This window comes from Oncorhynchus masou, unplaced genomic scaffold (genome assembly GCF_036934945.1).
Source record: "Oncorhynchus masou masou isolate Uvic2021 unplaced genomic scaffold, UVic_Omas_1.1 unplaced_scaffold_517, whole genome shotgun sequence".
Lineage (NCBI taxonomy): Eukaryota > Metazoa > Chordata > Actinopteri > Salmoniformes > Salmonidae > Oncorhynchus > Oncorhynchus masou.
Window position 1 is genome coordinate 96,788 of NW_027011574.1, and position 20,713 is coordinate 117,500.

Here is a 20,713-nt window from a genome sequence, read left to right on the forward strand (position 1 = left end):
GGAGACAGGAGATGCTTCACCAGCTGGCTGGTATTTAGTTGAAAGGTCATATTTTAATGCTCCACACTGTAATCAAAAAATAAAACAAAATAAATCTAGTTGTTTAGTTCAGGGTTTCTCGAACTCGGTCCTGAAAAACACATTCTCAATCTCTCTCAATTCCATTTAATTTAACTAGGCAAGTCAATTTAAGAACAAATTCTTGTTTACATTTTTTTGTTATATACAGTACATATATATATATATATTTCTTCTTCACATTTATTTATCCAGGTAGGCTAGTTGAGAACAAATTCTCGTTCACAATTGCGACCTGGCCAAGATAAAGCAAAGAAGTTCGACACAAACAGCAACACAGAGTCACTCATAGAATTAACATACATACAGTAGAGAAAAAGTCTATATACAAGTGACTGTGACAATGTTATTTGTTCTTCACTGGTTTCCCTTTTCTGGTGGCAACAGGTCACAAATCTTGCTGCTCTGATGGCACACTGTGGAATTTCACCCAGTAGATATGGGAGTTTATCAAAATTGGATCTGTGTAATCTGAGGAAATATGTCTCTCTAATAAGGTCATACATTGGGCAGAAGGTTAGGAAGTGCAGCTCAGTTTCCACCTCATTGTGTGGGCAGTGAGCACATAGCCTGTCTTCTCTTGAGAGCCATGTCTTGTTTTCTCTGTTTTTGCTCAGTTTTTTTGTTAATTCTTTCCAATGTGTCAAGTAATTATATTTATGTTTTCTCATGATTTGGTTGGGTCTAATTGTGCTGCTGTCATGTGGCTCTGTAGGGTGTGTTTGTGTTTGTGAACAGAGCCCCAGGACCAGCTTGCTTAGGGGACTCTTCTCTAGGTTCATCTCTCTGTAGGTTATGGCTTTGTTATGGAAGGTTTGGGAATCGCTTCCTTTTAGGTGGTTGTAGAATTTAACTGCTCTTTTCTGGATTGTGATAATTAGTGGATATCAGCCTAATTCTGCTCTGCATGCATTATTTGGTGTTCTACGTTTTACACGGAGGATATTTTTGCAGAATTCTGCATGCAGAGTCTCAATTTGGTGTTTGTCCCATTTTGTGAAGTCTTGGTTGGTGAGCGGACCCCGACCTCACAACCATAAAGGGCAAGGGTTCTATAAATGATTCAAGTATTTTTAGCCAGATCCTAATTGGTATGTCGAATTTTATGTTCCTTTTGATGGCATAGAATGCCCTTCTTGCCTTGTCTCTCTCTCTCTGATCTATCATACATCCTCTGTCTAAGGTTTGTTGTTCAATTATTTTTCCTTCTTATCGCCTCTGATACTTTATTCCATTGATGTCTGCGTATCTAGAGAGAGAGAGAGAGAGAGAGAGAGAGAGAGAGAGAGAGAGAGAGAGAGAGTGAGAGAGAGAGAGAGAGAGAGAGAGATCAAGATGAGCCCTTGGCAGAGTCTCCTCTCTCTACTCCTGCACTCTGGAATATCTGATGTTATATACTGGTGAGTTGAGGGAGGAGCGTTCCATCAGGCTCTGTACCAGGGTACAAGATGTTATATACTGGTGAGTTGAGGGAGGAGCGTTCCATCAGGCTCTCTGCCAGGGTACAGGATGTTAAATACTGGTCAGTTAATTCCTTCTTGCATCTAAGCTATCTCCTCCCCTCTCCTCCTCCTCCCCCTCTCTCCTCCCTCCTCCCCCTCTCTCTCCTCTCTCTCCTCTCCCCTCTCCCCCTTTCCCCCTCTCCTCCTCCTCTCCTCCCCTCTCCCCCTCTCTCATCTCCTCTCTCCTCCTCTCTCCTCTCCTCTCCTCTCCTCCTCTCTCCTCCTCTATCCTACTCTCCTCTCTCCTCTCCTCCTCTCTCCTCCTCTCTCCTCCTCTCCTCTTCTCTCCTCTCCTCCTCTCTCCGCTCACATTTTCCCTTCGCTTGTGGACTTCAGTGCACAACATAACAACTGTCTGTGTCCAGGCACAAAAAACCTCTCCAGCTTGATAGAATACCTTATATCAGCTTGTCCTCTGATGGGATACTTGACATCAGCTTGTCTTCTGACGGGATACTTGACATCAGCTTGTCCTCTGATGGGATACTTGACATCAGCTTGTCCTCTGATGGGATACTTCACATCAGCTTGTCCTCTGATGGGGATACTTGACATCAGCTTGTCCTCTGATGGGGATACTTGACACCAGCTTGTCCTCTGATGGGATACTTGACATCAGCTTGTCTTCTGACGGGATACTTGACATCAGCTTGTCCTCTGATGGGATACTTGACCACAGCTTGTCCTCTGATGGGATACTTGACATCAGCTTGTCCTCTGATGGGATACTTGACATCAGCTTGTCCTCTGATGGGGATACTTGACATCAGCTTGTCCTCTGATGGGATACTTGACATCAGCTTGTCCTCTGATGGGATACTTGACATCAGCTTGTCCTCTGATGGGATACTTGACATCAGCTTGTCCTCTGATGGGGATAGTTGACACCAGCTTGTCCTCTGATGGGATACTTGACATCAGCTTGTCCTCTGATGGGATACTTGACACCAGCTTGTCCTCTGATGGGGATACTTGACACCAGCTTGTCCTCTGATGGGATACTTGACATCAGCTTGTCCTCTGATGGGATACTTGACATCAGCTTGTCCTCTGATGGGATACTTGACATCAGCTTGTCCTCTGATCGGGATACTTGACATCAGCTTGTCCTCTGATGGGATACTTGACATCAGCTTGTCCTCTGATGGGATACTTGACATCAGCTTGTCCTCTGATTGGATACTTGACATCAGCTTGTCCTCTGATGGGGATACTTGACATCAGCTTGTCCTCTGATGGGATACTTGACATCATCTTGTCCTCTGATGGGGATACTTGACATCAGCTTGTCCTCTGATGGGATACTTGACATCAGCTTGTCCTCTGCAGCATCTCTCTCTCTCTCTCTGACTGTCACCGGAGCTCTGCAGCGTCTCTCTCTCTGACCGTTACCGGAGCTCTGCAGCGTCTCTCTCTCTGACCGTCACCGGAGCTCTGCAGCATCTCTCTCTCTCTCTGACTGTCACCGGAGCTCCGCAGCGTCTCTCTCTCTCCGACCGTCACCGGAGCTCTGCAGCGTCTCTCTCTCTGACCGTCACCGGAGCTCTGCAGCGTCTCTCTCTCTCTGACCGTCACCGGAGCTCTGCAGCGTCTCTCTCTCTCTCTCTGACCGTCACCGGAGCTCTGCAGCGTCTCTCTCTCTCTCTCTGACCGTCACCGGAGCTCTGCAGCGTCTCTCTCTCTCTGACCGTCACCGGAGCTCTGCAGCGTCTCTCTCTCTCTGACCGTCACCGGAGCTCTGCAGCGTCTCTCTCTCTGTCCGTCACCGGAGCTCTGCAGCGTCTCTCTCTCTCTGACCGTCACCGGAGCTCTGCAGCGTCTCTCTCTCTCTGACCATCACCGGAGTTCTGCAATGTCTCTCTCTCTGTCCGTCACCGGAGCTCTGCAGCGTCTCTCTCTCTCTCTGACCGTCACCGGAGCTCTGCAGCGTCTCTCTCTCTGACTGTCACCGGAGCTCTGCAGCGTCTCTCTCTCTCTCTCTGACCGTCACCGGAGCTCTGCAGCGTCTCTCTCTCTCTCTCTGACCGTCACCGGAGCTCTGCAGCGTCTCTCTCTCTCTCTGACCGTCACCGGAGCTCTGCAGCGTCTCTCTCTCTCTCTGACCGTCACCGGAGCTCTGCAGCGTCTCTCTCTCTCTCTGACTGTCACCGGAGCTCTGCAGCGTCTCTCTCTCTCTGACCGTCACCGGAGCTCTGCAGCGTCTCTCTCTCTCTCTGACCGTCACCGGAGCTCTGCAGCGTCTCTCTCTCTCTCTCCGTCACCGGAGCTCTGCAGCGTCTCTCTCTCTCTCTCTGACCGTCACCGGAGCTCTGCAGCGTCTCTCTCTCTCTCTGAACGTCACCGGAGCTCTGCAGCGTCTCTCTCTCTCTCTGACCGTCACCGGAGCTCTGCAGCGTCTCTCTCTCTCTGACCGTCACGGAGCTCTGCAGCGTCTCTCTCTCTGACCGTCACCTGAGTTCTGCAGCGTCTCTCTCTCTCTGACCGTCACCTGAGCTCTGCAGCGTCTCTCTCTCTCTGACCTTCACCGGAGCTCTGCAGCGTCTCTCTCTCTGACCGTCACCAGAGCTCTGCAGCGTCTCTCTCTCTCTCTGACCGTCACCGGAGCTCTTCAGCGTCTCTCTCTCTGACCGTCACCGGAGCTCTGCAGCGTCTCTCTCTCTCTCTCTCTGACCGTCACCGGAGCTCTGCAGCGTCTCTCTCTCTCTCTCTGACCGTCACCGGAGCTCTGCAGCGTCTCTCTCTCTGACCGTCACCGGAGCTCTGCAGCGTCTCTCTCTCTCTGACCGTCACCGGAGCTCTGCAGCGTCTCTCTCTCTCTCTGTCTGTCACCGGAGCTCTGCAGCGTCTCTCTCTCTCTGTCCGTCACCGGAGCTCTGCAGCGTCTCTCTCTCTGTCTGTCACCGGAGCTCTGCAGCGTCTCTCTGTCTGTCACTGGAGCTCTGCAGCGTCTCTCTCTCTCTCTCTGACTGTCACCGGAGCTCTGCAGCGTCTCTCTCTCTCTGACCGTCACCGGAGCTCTGCAGCGTCTCTCTCTCTCTCTGACTGTCACCGGAGCTCTGCAGCGTCTCTCTCTCTCTGACCGTCACCGGAGCTCTGCAGCGTCTCTCTCTCTCTGACCGTCACCGGAGCTCTGCAGCGTCTCTCTCTCTGACCGTCACCGGAGCTCTGCATCGTCTCTCTCTCTCTCTGTCCGTCCGGAGCTCTGGAGCGTCTCTCTCTGTCTCTGACCGTCACCGGAGCTCTGCAGCGTCTCTCTCTCTGACCGTCACCGGAGCTCTGCAGCGTCTCTCTCTCTGACCGTCACCGGAGCTCTGCAGCGTCTCTCTCTCTCTGACCGTCACCTGAGCTCTGCAGCGTCTCTCTCTCTCTGACCGTCACCTGAGCTCTGCAGCGTCTCTCTCTTTGACCGTCACCGGAGCTCTGCAGCGTCTCTCTCTGTCTCTGACTGTCACCGGAGCTCTGCAGCATCTCTCTCTCTGACCGTCACCGGAGCTCTGCAGCGCCTCTCTCTCTCTCTGACCGTCACCGGAGCTCTGCAGCGTCTCTCTCTCTGACTCTCTCTCAGCGTCTGCTCGTCTCTCTCTGACCGTCACCGGAGCTCTGCAGCGTCTCTCTCTCTCTGACCGTCACCTGAGCTCTGCAGCGTCTCTCCGTCACCGGAGCTCTGCAGCGTGACCGTCACCGGAGCTCTGCAGCGTCTCTCTCTGACCGTCACCGGAGCTCTGCAGCGTCTCTCTCTCTCTGACCGTCACCGGAGCTCTGCAGCGTCTCTCACCGGAGCTCTGCAGCGTCTGTCCGTCACCGGAGCTCTGCAGCGTCTCTCTCTCTGTCCGTCACCGGAGCTCTGCAGCGTCCCTCTCTCTCTCTGACCGTCACCGGAGCTCCAGTCACTGTCACCGGAGCTCTGCAGCGTCTCTCTCTCTCTGACCGTCACCGGAGCTCTGCAGCGTCTCTCTCTCTCTGACCGTCACCGGAGCTCTGCAGCGTCTCTCTGACCGTCACCGGAGCTCTGCAGCGTATCCGTCTCTCTCTGACACTCACCGGAGCTCTGCAGCGTCTCTCTCTCTCTCTGACCGTCACCGGAGCTCTGCAGCGTATCTCTCTCTCTGACCGTCACCGGAGCTCTGCAGCGTCTCTCTCTCTCTGACCGTCACCGGAGCTCTGCAGCGTCTCTCTCTCTCTCTGACCGTCACCGGAGCTCTGCAGCGTCTCTCTCTCTCTGACCGTCACCGGAGCTCACGTCGGAGCTCTGCAGCGTCTCTCTCTCTCTGACCGTCACCGGAGCTCTGCAGCGTCTTCTCTCTCTGACCGTCACCGGGCTCTGCAGCGTCTCTCTCTCTCTCTGACCGTCACCGGAGCTCTGCAGCGTCTCTCTCTCTGACCGTCACCGGAGCTCTGCAGCGTCTCTCTCTCTCTCTGACCGTCACCGGAGCTCTGCAGCGTCTCTCTCTCTCTGTCCGTCACCGGAGCTCTGCAGCGTCTCTCTCTCTCTGTCCGTCACCGGAGCTCTGCAGCGTCTCTCTCTCTCTGTCCGTCACCGGAGCTCTGCAGCGTCTCTCTCTCTCTGACCGTCACCGGAGCTCTGCAGCGTCTCTCTCTCTCTCTGACTGTCACCGGAGCTCTGCAGCGTCTCTCTCTCTCTGACTGTCACCGGAGCTCTGCATCGTCTCTCTCTCTCTGACCGTCACCTGAGCTCTGCATCGTCTCTCTCTCTCTCTGACCGTCACCGGAGCTCTGCAGCGTCTCTCTCTCTCTGACCGTCACCGGAGCTCTGCAGCGTCTCTCTCTCTGACCGTCACCGGAGCTCTGCAGCGTCTCTCTCTCTCTCTGACCGTCACCGGAGCTCTGCAGCGTCTCTCTCTCTGACTGTCACCGGAGCTCTGCAGCGTCTCTCTCTCTCTGTCCGTCACCGGAGCTCTGCAGCGTCTCTCTCTCTCTCTGACCGTCACCGGAGCTCTGCAGCGTCTCTCTCTCTGCTCTGACCGTCACCGGAGCTCTGCAGCGTCTCTCTCTCTGACCGTCACCGGAGCTCTGCAGCGTCTCTCTCTCCCTGACCGTCACCGGAGCTCTGCAGCGTCTCTCTCTCTGACCGTCACCGGGGCACTGCAGCGTCTCTCTCTCTGACGGTCACCGGAGCTCTGCAGCATCTCTCTCTCTCTGACCGTCACCGGAGCTCTGCAGCGTCTCTCTCCCTGACCGTCACCGGAGCTCTGCAGCGTCTCTCTCTCTCTGACCGTCACCGGAGCTCTGCAGCGTCTCTCTCTCTCTGACCGTCACCGGAGCTCTGCAGCGTCTCTCTCTCTCTGACCGTCACCGGAGCTCTGCAGCGTCTCTCTCTCTCTGACCGTCACCGGAGCTCTGCAGCGTCTCTCTCTCTCTCTGACCGTCACCGGAGCTCTGCAGCGTCTCTCTCTCTCTGACCGTCACCGGAGCTCTGCAGCGTCTCTCTCTCTCTGACCGTCACCGGAGCTCTGCAGCGTCTCTCTCTCTCTGACCGTCACCGGAGCTCTGCAGTGTCTCTCTCTCTCTGTCCGTCACCGGAGCTCTGCAGCGTCTCTCTCTCTCTGACCGTCACCGGAGCTCTGCAGCGTCTCTCTCTCTCTCTGTCCGTCACCGGAGCTCTGCAGCGTCTCTCTCTCTCTCTGACGGTCACCGGAGCTCTGCAGCGTCTCTCTCTGTCCGTCACCGGGGCTCTGGGATATTTATGAATTGATCTGACTGTGTGCTGTCAGTCAGTCAGTGAAAGGGCTCGCTGCACTTTGCCAAAGGCGCTAATCCATTCCGGAAGATTCAGATGTCGACTGCTTCATCTTAACGTTCTGAAACTGCTCATTGACCTTTTCGTTCAGCATTTATTTCCCCTCGTTCCGGGATTAGAGCCGAACCGCGCGTCCAAGTAAGAGGCCGACTGAGTCTCAAATGGCCCTCTATTCCCTGCGCAGTGCACTAGTTTTGAGCAGGGCCCCATAGGGAATCTGTTTATTTGGGACTCACACAGGGCCTGTCTAAAGTCATTACTATCGTCTCACCACTTTGTCTTCCATCTGGAGAGAAAAGACTTTAACGTAGAACATATTGGGTCTCTGTTGGGTGAAGGGGTAAGCGTGTCAGTTATCATCACAGACCGGAGAATAGAATACACAAACCACACTCTGGAGTGTGGCAGTTAAACTCTCTGTTTTCTTTGCTTCCGAAACCATGTTTAATTTATGGTTTCTAACGGGGTTTTTTTGTTGAGAAAAACATTTAGGAAATTGTTGGAATCTAAACATGAAAACATGTCAACAATATTTCTCCACTGTAAGAAGTCACGCTGAGTGTAATGTTACCATGTAGTGGTGATGAGGTGTTATTTAGTCAAGTGGAGGTTCTTCTTCCTGTTTGATGAGGTGGTTTCTGGTAATAGCTTTGTAATTGTAACCACGATGTTAATATCTCTGTCATTCTAACCATGATGTTAATATCTCTATCATTCTAACCATGATGTTACTATCTCTGTGAATCTAACCATGATGTTACTATCTCTGTCATTCTAACCATGATGTTACAATCTCCGTGAGTCTAACCATGATGTTACTATCTCTGTCATTCTAACCATGATGTTAACATCTATGTCATTCTAAGCATGATGGTACTCTCTCTGTCATTCTAACCATTATGTTAATTTCTCTGTGATTCTAACCATGATGTTACTATCTCTGTCAGTCTAACCATGATGTTACTATCTCTGTCAGTCTAACCATGATGTTACTATCTCTGTCATTCTAACCATGATGCTACTATGTCTGTGAGTCTAACTATGATGTTAATATCTCTGTCATTCTAACCATGATGTTACTATCTCTGTTATTCTAACCATGATGTTAATATCTCTGTCATTCTAACCATGATGTTACTATCTCTGTCATTCTCACCATGATGTTACTATCTCTGTCATTCTAACCATGATGTTACTATCTCTGTCAATCTAACCATGATGTTAATATCTCTGTCATTCTAACCATGATGTTAATATCTCTGTCATTCTAACCATGATGTTACTATCTCTGTTATTCTAACCATGATGTTAACATCTCTGTGAGTCTAACCATGATGTTACTATTTCTGTGAGTCTAACTATGATGTTAATATCTCTGTCATTCTAACCATGATGTTACTATCTCTGTGAATCTAACCATGAAGTTAACATCTCTGTCATTCTAACCATGATGTTACTATCTCTGTGAGTCTAACTATGATGTTAATATCTCTGTCATTCTAACCATGATGTTACTATCTCTGTGTGTCCAACCATGATGTTACTATCTCTCATTCTAACCATGATGTTAATATCTCTGTCATTCTAACCATGATGTTACTATCTCTGTCAGTCTAACCATGATGTTAATATCTCTGTCATTCAAAACATGATGTTTCTATCTCTGTCATTCTAACCATTTTGTTAATATCTCTGTGTGTCCAACCATGATGTTAATATCTCTGTCATTCTAACCATGATGTTACTATCTCTGTCATTCTAACCATGATGTTACTATCTCTGTGAATCTAACCATGATGTTAACATCTCTGTCATTCTAACCATGATGTTACTATCTCTGTGAATCTAACCATGATGTTACTATCTCTGTCATTCTAACCATGATGTTACTATCTCTGTCAGTCTAACCATGATGTTACTATCTCTGTCATTCTAACCATGATGTTACTATCTCCGTGAGTCTAACCATGATGTTACTATCTCTGTCATTCTAACCATGATGTTAACATCTATGTCATTCTAACCATGATGTTACTATCTCTGTGAATCTAACCATGATGTTACTATCTCTGTGAGTCTAACCATGATGTTAATATCTCTGTGAGTCTAACCATGATGTTACTATCTCTCTCATTCTAACCATGATGTTACTATCTCTGTGAGTCTAACCATGATGTTACTATCTCTCTCATTTTAACCATGATGTTACTATCTCTCTCATTCTAACCATGATGTTAATATCTCTGTGATTCTAACCATGATGTTAACATCTCTGTCATTCAAAACATGATGTTACTATCTCTGTGAATCTAACCATGATGTTACTATCTCTGTCATTCTAACCATGATGTTACTATCTCTGTCATTCTAACCATGATGTTACTATCTCTGTCATTCTAACCATGATGTTACTATCTCTGTCATTCTAACCATGATGTTACTATCTCTGTGAATCTAACCATGATGTTAATATCTCTGTCATTCTAACCATGATGTTACTATCTCTGTCATTCTAACCATGATGTTTCTATCTCTGTCAGTCTAACCATGATGTTACTATCTCTGTCATTCTAACCATGATGTTACTATCTCTGTCATTCTAACCATGATGTTACTATCTCTGTCATTCTAACCATGATGTTACTATCTCTGTCAGTCTAACCATGATGTTACTATCTCTGTCATTCTAACCATGATGTTACTATCTCTGTCATTCTAACCATGATGTTACTATCTCTGTCATTCTAACCATGATGTTACTATCTCTGTGAATCTAACCATGATGTTACTATCTCTGTCATTCTAACCATGATGTTACTATCTCTGTGAATCTAACCATGATGTTACTATCTCTGTCATTCTAACCATGATGTTACTATCTCTGTCAGTCTAACCATGATGTTACTATCTCTGTCAGTCTAACCATGATGTTACTATCTCTGTCATTCTAACCATGATGTTACTCTCTCTGTCATTCTAACCATGATGTTACTATCTCTGTCAGTCTAACCATGATGTCACTATCTCTGTCATTCTGACCATGATGTTACTATCTCTGTCATTCTCACCATGATGTTACTATCTCTGTCATTCTAACCATGATGTTACTATCTCTGTCAGTCTAACCATGATGTTACTATCTCTGTCATTCTAACCATGATGTTAATATCTCTGTCATTCTAACCATGATGTTACTATCTCTGTCATTCTAACCATGATGTTAATATCTCTGTCATTCTAACCATGATGTTACTATCTCTGTCATTCTAACCATGATGTTAATATCTCTGTCATTCTAACCATGATGTTACTATCTCTGTGAATCTAACCATGATGTTAATATCTCTGTCATTCTAACCATGATGTTACTATCTCTGTCATTCTAACCATGATGTTACTATCTCTGTCATTCTAACCATGATGTTAATATCTCTGTCATTCTTACCATGATGTTACTATCTCTGTCAGTCTAACCATGATGTTAATATCTCTGTGTGTCAAAACATGATGTTACTATCTCTGTCATTCTAACCATGATGTTAATATCTCTCTCATTCTAACCATGATGTTAATATCTCTCTCATTCTAACCATGATGTTACTATCTCTCTCATTCTAACCATGATGTTACTATCTCTGTCATTCTAACCATGATGTTACTATCTCTCTCATTCTAACCATAATGTTACTATCTCTGTTATTCTAACCATGATGTTACTATCTCTGTAATTCTAACCATGATGTTACTATCTCTGTGAATCTAACCATGATGTTACTATCTCTCTCATTCTAACCATGATGTTACTATCTCTGTCATTCTAACCATGATGTTACTATCTCTCTCATTCTAACCATGATGTTAACATCTCTCTCATTCTAACCATGATGTTACTATCTCTGTCATTCTAACCATGATGTTACTATCTCTGTGAGTCTAACCATGATGTTACTATCTCTGTCATTCTAACCATGATGTTACTATCTCTGTGAGTCTAACCATGATGTTAATATCTCTGTGACTCTAACCATGATGTTAATATCTCTGTCATTCTAACCATGATGTTAACATCTCTGTGAGTCTAACCATGATGTTACTATCTCTGTCATTCTCACCATGATGTTACTATCTCTCTCATTCTAACCATGATGTTAATATCTCTGTCATTCTAACCATGATGTCACCATCTCTGTCATTCTAACCATGATGTTACTACCTCTGTCATTCTAACCATGATGTCACCATCTCTGTCATTCTGATTTAAAGTGTTTTTGAACCCCCCATTTTGTTTTTGTCAAAACTCCTCGACTAAATCAGAACTGAAAACCTTCTGGGTCCACTGACAATGTGAGTTTGATTAATTCCTCCCCCTCTCGTTACTGTTCCCTTCTCAACTAATGTGCACAGCCCAGTCAATCTGTTCAATCTTTTAAAAATTAATTGATTAATTTGTCATAATTCCTGTTTTTTTTGCATCAGATCCTCCAACTACAAATGCAGATAAATACTCTAATCTTCATCGCAAATTGGTTTAAAGATTGAGCCAACTAATTGAATACAGGCATTATTTGACTGAGACATCAGAAGACAATGCCCTGATAATTATAGGTGCGGGTGTTTATAGGCTAGTGCAGACAGACAGGAAGGGATATGTTATAGGCTAGTGCAGACAGACAGGAAGGGATATGTTATAGGCTAGTGCAGACAGACAGGAAGGGATATGTTATAGGCTAGTGCAGACAGACAGGAAGGGATATATTATAGGCTAGTGTAGACAGACAGGAAGTGATATATTATAGACTAGTGCAGACAGACAGGAAGTGTTATATATTATGATGACTAGTGCAGACAGACAGGAAGTGATATATTATAGACTAGTGCAGACAGACAGGAAGTGATATATTATAGACTAGTGCAGACAGACAGGAAGTGATATATTATAGACTAGTGCAGACAGACGGGAAGGGATATATTATAGACTAATGCAGACAGACAGGAAGGGATATATTATAGGCTAGTGCAGACAGACAGGAAGGGATATATTAAGGCTAGTGCAGACAGACAGGAAGGGATATATTATAGACTAGTGCAGACAGACAGGAAGGGATATATTATAGACTAATGCTGACAGACAGGAAGGGATATATTATAGACTAGTGCTGACAGACAGGAAGGGATATATTATAGGCTAGTGCAGACAGACAGGAAGGGATATATTATAGACTAGTGCAGACAGACAGGAAGGGATATATTATAGACTAATGCAGACAGACAGGAAGTGATATATTATAGACTAATGCAGACAGACAGGAAGGGATATATTATAGACTAATGCAGACAGACAGGAAGTGATATATTATAGGCTAGTGCAGACAGGAAGGGATATATTATAGACTAGTGCAGACAGACAGGAAGGGATATATTATAGACTAATGCAGACAGACAGGAAGTGATATATTATAGGCTAGTGCAGACAGACAGGAAGATATATATTATAGACTAATGCAGACAGACAGGAAGGGATATATTATAGGCTTGTGCAGACAGACAGAAGGGATATATTATAGACTAATGCAGACAGACAGGAAGGGATATATTATAGACTAGTGCAGACAGACAGGAAGTGATATATTATAGACTAATGCAGACAGACAGGAAGGGATATATTATAGGCTTGTGCAGACAGACAGAAGGGATATATTATAGACTAATGCAGACAGACAGGAAGGGATATGTTATAGGCTAGTGCAGACAGACAGGAAGGGATATATTATAGGCTAGTGCAGACAGACAGGAAGGGATATATTATAGGCTAGTGCAGACAGATAGGAAGGGATATATTATAGGCTAGTGCAGACAGACAGAAGGGATATATTATAGACTAATGCAGACATATTGGAAGGGATATATTATAGACTAATGCAGACAGACAGGAAGGGATATATTATAGGCTAGTGCAGACAGACAGGAAGGGATATATTATAGGCTAGTGCAGACAGACAGGAAGGGATATATTATAGACTAGTGCAGACAGACAGGAAGGGATATATTATAGACTAGTGCTGACAGACAGGAAGGGATATATTATAGGCTAGTGCAGACAGACAGGAAGGGATATATTATAGACTAGTGCAGACAGACAGGAAGGGATATATTATAGACTAATGCAGACAGACAGGAAGTGATATATTATAGACTAATGCAGACAGACAGGAAGGGATATATTATAGACTAATGCAGACAGACAGGAAGTGATATATTATAGGCTAGTGCAGACAGACAGGAAGGGATATATTATAGACTAGTGCAGACAGACAGGAAGGGATATATTATAGACTAATGCAGACAGATAGGAAGGGATATATTATAGACTAGTGCAGACAGAAAGGAAGGGATATATTATAGGCTAGTGCAGACAGATAGGAAGGGATATATTATAGACTAGTGCAGACAGACAGAAGGGATATATTATAGACTAATGCAGACAGACAGGAAGGGATATGTTATGGCTATGTGCAGACAGACAGGAAGGGATATATTATAGGCTAGTGCAGACAGACAGGAAGGGATATATTATAGGCTAGTGCAGACAGATAGGAAGGGATATATTATAGGCTAGTGCAGACAGATAGGAAGGGATATATTATAGACTAATGCAGACAGACAGGAAGGGATATATTATAGGCTAGTGCAGACAGACAGGAAGGGATATATTATCGGCTAGTGCAGACAGACAGAAGGGATATATTATAGACTAATGCAGACAGATAGGAAGGGATATAGTATAGGCTAGTGCAGACAGATAGGAAGGGATATATTATAGACTAGTGCAGACAGACAGGAAGTGATATATTATAGACTAATGCAGACAGATAGGAATTGATATATTATAGACTAATGCAGACATATTGGAAGGGATATGTTATAGACTAGTGCAGACAGATTGGAAGGGATATATTATAGACTAGTGCAGACAGACAGGAAGGGATATATTATAGGCTAGTGCAGACAGATAGGAAGGGATATATTATAGACTAGTGCAGACAGATTGGAAGGGATATATTATAGACTAATGCAGACAGACAGGAAGGGATATATTATAGACTAGTGCAGACAGACAGGAAGGGATACATTATAGACTAGTGCAGACAGATTGGAAGGGATATATTATAGACTAGTGCAGACAGATTGGAAGGGATATGTTATAGACTAGTGCAGACAGATTGGAAGGGATATATTATAGACTAGTGCAGACAGACAGGAAGGGATATATTATAGGCTAGTGCAGACAGATTGGAAGGGATATATTATAGACTAGTGCAGACAGATAGGAAGGGATATATTATAGGCTAGTGCAGACAGACAGGAAGTGATATATTATAGACTAGTGCAGACAGATTGGAAGGGATATATTATAGACTAGTGCAGACAGATTGGAAGGGATATATTATAGGCTAGTGCAGACAGATAGGAAGGGATATATTATAGACTAATGCAGACAGACAGGAAGGGATATATTATAGGCTAGTGCAGACAGACAGGAAGTGATATATTATAGACTAATGCAGACAGATAGGAAGGGATATATTATAGACTAATGCAGACAGATCGGAAGTGATATATTATAGACTAATGCAGACATAAAGGAAGTGATATATTATAGGCTAATGCAGACAGACAGGAAGTGATATATTCTAGGCTAATGCAGACAGATAGGAAGTGATATCTGAAATCTGGAAGTGGATCGTTACTGTGTTGTACAGCGTCAGAGAGAGTATTCCTGGGAGGTTATTTGTGAGTCATTTATGTGCTTGGCCATCTCAATACTGCTCTATGCCTGCGTCCCAAATCAAACACTATTTTCCATATAGTGCACTACTTTCGGCCAGGGTTCCGTTTGGATCGCAAGGGTTCCATTTGGGTCGCCAGGGTTCCATTTGGGTAGCCAGGGTTCCATTTGGGTCGCCAGGGTTCCATTTGGGTCGCCAGGGTTCTATTTGGGACGCCAGGGTTCCATTTGGGTCGCCAGGGTTCCATTTGGGTCGCCAGGGTTCCATTTGGGTCGCAAGGGTTCCATTTGGGACGCCAGGGTTCCATTTGGTTCGACAGGGTTCCATTTGGGACGCAGATTGTCTGTCAATCATGCAGTTTGTTCTCTTCTGTAGTCTGGGACAGATGACATTTCACAGCATCCCTTCTGTCTTGTTTTCTACCTCCATGTTTCAGTGTGTGTGTGTGTGTGTGTGTGTGTGTGTGTGTGTGTGTGTGTGTGTGTGTGTGTGTGTGTGTGTGTGTGTGTGTGTGTGTGTGTGTGTGTGTGTGTGTGTGTGTGTGTGTGACTCTCCTCTCTCACTGTTTGAGTAAGTAACTGTACCGCATTCCCACGTGAAACAATACTACAGGCTATATGACTGTATTCTATTCTTAAGCAATACGGCACCTCGGGATTTGTGGTGTATGGCCAATATAGCACGGCTAAGGGCTGTTCTTAAGCACGACGCAACGAGGAGTGCCTAGATAAAGCCCTTAACTGTTGTATATTGGCCATATACTGTACCACAAACCCCGTAGGTGCCTTATTGCTATTATAAACTGGTCACTACACATTATAGAGGAATACCATAGTGTGTAGTATGGTATTCTATAGTATACTACAGTTTACTATATCATGCTATAATAAGTATTGTAGTATTCTATAGTATACTACAGTTTACTATATCATTCTATAGTAAGTACTGTAATATTCTATAGTACACTACAGTTTACTATATCATACTATAATAAGTACTGTAATATTCTATAGTATACTACTGTTTACTATATCATACTATAATAAGTACTGTAATATTCTATAGTATACCGCAGTTTACTATATAATTCTCTAATAAGTACTGTAGTATTCTATAGTATACCGCAGTTTACTATATCATTCTATAATTAGTACTGTAGTATTCTATAGTATACTGCAGTTTACTTAATCATATTATAATAAGTACTGTAGTATACTATAGTATACTGCAGTTTACTATATCATTCTATAGTATGTACTGTAGTATTCTATAGTATACTACAGTTTACTAAAGTTTACTTCATCATTCTATAGTAAGTACTGTAGCATTCTATAGTTAATTGTAGTATTTTTTTTGTTGGTCATTAAGGTTGATTAAGATGTACTGAGAATATCTGCTATCGGCTTCAAGGCATTAAAAATACACCATGTGGGACAAACGAGCTGCAGTGTCTGTGTGTGTGCGTGTGCGTGTGTGTGTGTGTGTGTGTGTGTGTGTGTGTGTCTGTGTGTGTGTGTCTGTGTGTGTGTGTATGTGTGTGTATGTATGTGTGTGTGTGTGTGTGTGTGTGTGTGTGTGTGTGTGTGTGTGTGTGTGTGTGTGTGTGTGTGTGTGTGTGTGTGTGTGTGTGTGTGTGTGTGTGTGTGTGTGTGTGTGTGTGTGTGTGTGTGTGTGCGTGTGTGTGTGTGTGTGTGCACACATGTGTGTGTATGTGTGTGCTCGCGCGTGTGCGTGTGTGTGCGCGCGCGTGCGATGGTACTTGATTTAAGAGACTAGCTCTATCTCCGTAATTAATAGAGGCCCTCAGGCTATCGCTGTATCCAAACGGGGAGAGTCAGGCAGCACACCAATACCAACGCACTGTTGCAGGAACAAATGGCCCCCTATTCCCTTCATACTGCACTACCTTTAACCAGGGCCAAGAGGGGCCCTATAGAGGAACGAGGGAGCCATTTGGGAGACATACACAGTTCATGGTGGACAAAAATAAACATGAATTTGATACAACCCCCTTTAAAAAAAAACACATATCGAGCCATTGATCAGCAAGCGATGGTTTACAGAAGGCCGACAGAGTCATTTGATCAGCACAGTTCGTTAAGGACCAAAAATAATTATATGAATTTGATCAAAACCCCTTTAAAAAAAATAGAAAAAAAATTACGCATCGAGCGATGAATGACGTATCTTCAATCGTGTTGTTTTCCTTGTCAAGTGGAAAGTAGAATGCCATTGAAAGGCAGTGGTGGAAGAAGCCGTGTTGAGGAAGCTACTCTGAAAATACAGTTTACCAAACCACCAATTACTTCTCACGGGGACAAGTTCAGCTACACGAAAGAAACCTTTAAGAAAAAACTACGTTTTCTTACCCCCAAAAAAGTTACTTAGAGAAAGAGGCTTACTATCTAACTATTTGATCCTCAAGAGACTGTTTATAGAAGGGACTGAGTCATTTGATCTACAAGAGACTGTTTAAAGAAGGGACTGAGTCATTATTACATTTACATTTAAGTCATTTAGCAGACGCTCTTATCAAGAGTGACTTACAAATTGGTGAATTCACCTTCTGACATCCAGTGGAACAGCCACTTTACAATAGTGCATCTAAATCATTTAAGGGGGGGTGAGAAGGATTACTTTATCCTATCCTAGAGACTGTTTATAGAAGGGACTGAGTCATTTGATCCTCAAGAGACTGTTTAAAGAAGGGACTGAGTCATTTATCCTCAAAGAAGACTGTTTATATCCTCAAGAGACTGTTTATAGAAGGACTGAGTCATTTGATCCTCAAGAGACTGTTTATAGAAGGGACTGAGTCATTATATCCACAAGAGACTGTTTATAGAAGGGACTGAGTCATTTGGATGGAGACTTTGTTGAGGTTGAGCTGGACAAGATCCAGTATGTAGTCATGTTTTAAGGCGCTGTGTGTGATTTTATGCCAATAGTTTACTAATCTAACCTTCATAAAGGGCAAATCTGTGATATTTATTTATCTTCCCTTGATTTATTCTACAGCCAAACACCGCAGTGAACCACTGGAAAGACCGAGCGAGTCAGATAGTCCCATAGCGCAGGCTTCACTTCCCTCACAGATTGACACTATACTGATGACGAACAACAGCTAATCTAACAGACTGGTGTGACTTTGAATTCTAACCCTGTTAAGCTCCAGACTCCAGAATTGTACTCTTTTGGATTTGTCCGTTTCCTCTGCAGGTCTGTGTGATGAACGACGTGCTGAGTTTAGAGCGATGGTTGTGAGACAAGGTCGGATCCCGGAAAAAAAAAAAAATAGTAAATCCCAGGACATAGTGTCTATAATACTGTAAGGGGTTAATCTAGAAGACTATAGTAAATCCCAGGACATAGTGTCTATAATACTGTAAGGGGTTAATCTAGAAGACTATAGTAAATCCCAGGACATAGTGTCTATAATACTGTAAGGGGTTAATCCAGAAGACTATAGTAAATCCCAGGACATAGTGTCTATAATACTGTAAGGGGTTAATCTAGAAGACTATAGTAAATCCCAGGTCATAGTGTCTATAATACTGTAAGGGGTTAATCTAGTAGACTATAGTAAATCCCAGGACATAGTGTCTATAATACTGTAAGGGGTTAATCTAGAAGACTATAGTAAATCCCAGGTCATAGTGTCTATAATACTGTAAGGGGTTAATCTAGAAGACCATAGTAAATCCCAGGTCATAGTGTCTATAATACTGTAAGGGGTTAATCTAGTAGACCATAGTAAATCCCAGGTCATAGTGTCTATAATACTGTAAGGGGTTCTTCTACATAGATCATAGTAAATCCCAGGTCATAGTGTCTATAATACTGTAAGGGGTTCTTCTACCTAGATCATAGGAAATCCCAGGTCATAGTGTCTATAATAAGCTCACATAGTTGCTGTCACAAACTGCGCTAAAATGCTTTCCCCACATGGTTCCCACATGCTGAGCACTTATTGGCTGCTTTTCCTTCATTCTGCAGTCTGACTCATCCCAAACCATCTCAATTTGGTTGAGGTCGGGTGATTGTGGAGGCCAGGTCATCTGATGCAGCACTCCATCACTCTCCTTGGACAAATAGCCCTTTCACAGCCTGGAGGTGTGTTGGGTCAGTGACCTGTAGAAAAACAAATGATAGTTCCACTAAGCCCAAACCAGATGGGATGGCGTATCTGTGGTAGCCATGCTGGTTACGTGTGCTTTGAATTCTAAATAAATCACAGAGAGTGTCACCAGCAAAGCACTCCCACACCATAACACCTCCTCCTCCATGCTTCACAGTGGGAAATACACATGCAGAGATCATCCATTCACCCACAATAAATTTCACAAAGACATGTCCGTTGGAACCAAAAATCTCCAATTTGTACTCCAGACCAAAGGACACATTTCCACCGGTCTAATGTTCATTGCTTGTGTTTATTGGCCCAAGCTAGTCTCTTCTCCTTATTGGTGTCCTTTAGTAGTGGTTTCTTTGCAGCAATTCCACCATGATGGTCTGATTCACGCCAGTCCTCTGAACAGTTGATGTTGAGATGTCTGTTACTTGAACTCTGTGAAGCATTTATTTGGGTCTGGTATCTCTAATGAACTGATCCTCTGCAGCAGAGGTAATTCTGGGTATTCCTTTCCTGTGGCGGTCGTCATGGGAGACCGTTTCATCATAGCGATTGTTGCTTTTTTTTTTTGCGACTGCACTTCTTGAAATATTCCGAATTGACTGACCTTCATGTCTTAAAGTAATGATGGACTGTTGTTTCTCTTTGCTTATTTGAGCTGTTCTTGCCATAATATGGACTTGGTCTTTTACCAAATAGGGCTCATCTGTATCCCACCCCTACCTTGTCACAACACAACTGATTAGCTCAGGCGCATTAAGAAGGAAAGAAACTCCACAAATTAGCTTTTAAGAAGGCACGCCTGTTAATTGAAATGCATTCCAGGTGACTACCTCATTAAGCTGGTTGAGAGAATGCCGAGAGCGTGCAAAGCTGTCATCAAGGCAAAAGGTGGCTATTTGAAGAATCTAAAATCTAAAATATATTTTGATTTTGTTAAACACTTGTTTTGGTTACTACACGTGTTATTTCAGAATTTTGTTCTACATTGTAGAAAATGTTAAAAACAAAGAAAACCTGTTGAATGAGTCGATGTTCTGAACCTGGTAAGTTCATTTTAACAGGTTTTTGTTTTGGTGGACCGTATTAGTTGTTGTCGTTGACATTTGTCAATAAAAACTCATGAATCCAACTGTTTATGTCAAGTTATTCTATATTCTCCTCGTAGCCCCTTGGTTGTCCTGAAAAGAACGTGGTAAAACACTTAATTGTGAGGATAAAAATAAGGGCTGGACATGTAGATAAATGAAAGTCTGATAAAAGAGAAACTGATGATTCCTGGGGTCTCAGGACGGATGATTCCTGGGGTCTCAGCACTGATGATTCCTGGGGTCTCAAGACTGATGATTCCTGGGGTCTCAGCACTGATGATTCCTGGGGTCTCAAGACGGATGATTCCTGGGGTCTCAGGACGGATGATTCCTGGGGTCTCAGGACGGATGATTACTGGGGTCTC